General features: G+C 42.9%; 1 non-coding gene across 1 annotated transcript; it reads left to right on the top strand.

Moving 5' to 3' along the window:
* The first annotated feature begins 587 nt into the window (after window positions 1-587).
* Window positions 588-745, top strand: LOC121137374. Its single transcript, XR_005874625.1, has one exon. It is a non-coding gene; the product is annotated as a U1 spliceosomal RNA (small nuclear RNA).
* The last annotated feature ends 1,939 nt before the right edge of the window (window positions 746-2,684 follow it).

Genomic DNA, 2,684 nt, shown 5'->3' with positions numbered 1-2,684 from the left:
GGTTTGGATGAAAATGGCCCCCAAAGGCTCAAATATTTGTTTTTTGTTTGGGGGGGTTTTGTTTTGTTTTGTTTTTGTTTTTTGTTTTGTTTGTGTTCTTTTCAAGACAGGGTTTCCCTGTATTGCTTTGGAGCCTGTCCTGGTACTCACTCTGTAGACCAGGCTAGCCTCGAACTCACAGAGATCCACCTGCCTCTTCTTCCCAAGCACTGGGATTAAAGGTGTGTGCCACCAATGCCCGGCTCAGGCTCATATATTTGAATGCTTGGTTCCCAGCTGGTGGAATTATTTGGTAAGGATTAAGAGGTGTGGTCTTGATAGAAGAGATGTGTTCCTAGGAGTGAGTCTTGAGATTTCAAAAGTTCATGCCATTCCCAGTTATCCACCCCACCCTATCATGTTTGTAGATGACACGTGAGCTCTTAGCTACTGCTCCAGTACTATGCCTGTCTGCCTGCCCACTGCCATGCTTCCTGTCCTGATGATCATGGACTCTAAACTTCTGGAGCTGTAAGCCTCTGTAAACTCTTTCTTCTATAAGTTTCCTTGGTAATGGTGCTTTGTTATGGCAATAGAAAAGTAACAGAATACTTAGCAGGCCGGGGAGATACAATGATCATGAAGGTGGTTTTCCCAGGCTTATCTATTGCACTCTGGATGTGCTCACCCCTACAGTTTCCCCAAATGTGGGGAACTCAGCTGCACAATTTATGGTAGTGGGGGACTGCATTCATGCTCTCTTCTGGTGGGGGAGTAACTTAGACAAAACTGAACCCAGGTCCTCTGCAAGAGCAGTGTATTAGTCAGGGCTCTCCAAGGAATAGAACTAATACAACCAATATATGGATATATGTATATGACTTATTAGAGTGGCTTTCAGGTTTATATATACAAATATATATAAGGGATTTATTAGAGTGGCTTACGTGCTATGGTATGAGTAGTCCAACGATGGCTGTCTCCTTACAGAAAGGCCAAGGATCTGGTTGTTGCTGTCTACCAGACTAGATGTCTTAGCAGTCCCAATCTGGTGCTGGAGTCCCAGGGACGACCTAGAGATCTGCCAGTCTTCAGTCCACATTGGAATCTGGAAGAAGTAGGTTCTAACTCCAGTGAAGAAAGGGCTCAAGATAGATGAACTTGCCATTGAGAGGGAGGGCAAACAGTCAGAAAGCAAAATCTTCCTTCTTCCATATCCTTTTATGTGAGCTGTCACCAGAAAGTATGTGGTCCAGATTTAAGGTGCATCTTCCAACTTCAAATGATCCAGTGAGGATTGGTCTCTCACCCCAAATAATCCAACTAAGAAAAATCTCTCTCAGGTATGCCCAACTGCTTGAGTTTCAGCTACGTGTATACACAGTCAAGTCAGCAACCAAGATGAGCCACCACAAGCGCCAAGTGCTCTTACCCTCACAGCCATCTCTCCAGTGCATGGGCACAATTTTTTTGAGGGCATAATAAATCTCTTAAATCATCCAAGCAAAGCTATGACATAAAACCATTGCTAATGAAGGAACACAGCATTTCTAAGAAGGAGGAAACACTCACAGCTAGGAAAGGGCATGGAAAGCAAGTTAGCACAGAGGCCTGGAGGTTGGGGGCATCAGAAATGACCTCCACAGGTGCAGGTCACACTTAGCAGCAAAGAGGAAATATAGGCAAAAGAAAGGGAACATAAATTTTTGGGATTTCCTAAACTAAGAAAAACTAAACATCTCTGGATAAAAACAGAAGACATGGAAAATTCAGGTGTTACACATCCATTATCTGCTATCTCACCAGATTATTTAATCTCCAAGGAACTATATCTGATCAGTATCTAGCTTTACCTAGAACGGAATGGTGCTCAATTAATGCGTGAAAGTATCAGAAGAATGGAAAAACTGAAGGCTGTTCCAATGCCAACGTCGGATTACTTGGTAAGGATGAACTCAGAGCTTAAGAGGGAGTTGAGACAGAAACTGGGGCCAATGGGTTGCACTGGTGGGACAGGCTTCCCTGTGTGTATGGCAAACCTTGATATGGCATAAGGTTTCCTCTCCCACTGAGCACTAGCAACTGGAAAGAAAGGGGTGGATCATGTCACAAAAAGAATGCTTTGGAAGAGAAGATGCATGGGCAAGAGGGCAAATGGGAAACAAAACCCTTAGATTGTTCTCTATAGAAGGATTCGTTTTCAAACAAATGAGTTCAGTTGGTAGGCTCCATTCTTAATCCTTCTGCTGCCAAAACAGAACATCACAGACCCATAAACATAAAGAAGGAGGAGAAACTTATTTCTCATAGTTTTGGAAGTAAGAATTATAAAACCAAAGGGCACATATAATTTGGACGTTATAACATGGCAAAACCAAAACAAAACAAATGAGACAAAGGGAGAAAATTGGGTAGAATTCTGGAAATAACTAACTTACTTACTCAATAATGAACTTGACCTATACGTGATGGTGGCACCCTCATGACCCAATCACCTATTAAAGATTCCACCTCCCAATATCTTCACAGCGGCAAGTAAATATAAAATGAGCTTTAGCGGCAACATCCAAACCACAGCAGCCTATAAGCCAGCTATGTACTGATCCCTAAGGATGCAGTAATGAGCAGGGCCACTCTCTCTAGAAGATCACCATCCAGCAGGATAGAGACCTGAAATACTGTAGTGTCATCAGCTAAGGCTATTT

This window comes from Mesocricetus auratus, unplaced genomic scaffold (assembly GCF_017639785.1).
Source record: "Mesocricetus auratus isolate SY011 unplaced genomic scaffold, BCM_Maur_2.0 Super-Scaffold_100676, whole genome shotgun sequence".
NCBI classification, from domain to species: Eukaryota; Metazoa; Chordata; class Mammalia; order Rodentia; family Cricetidae; genus Mesocricetus; species Mesocricetus auratus.
Note: the sequence above shows the minus strand (reverse complement) of the source record. Positions and strands in the feature narration are given on the sequence as shown.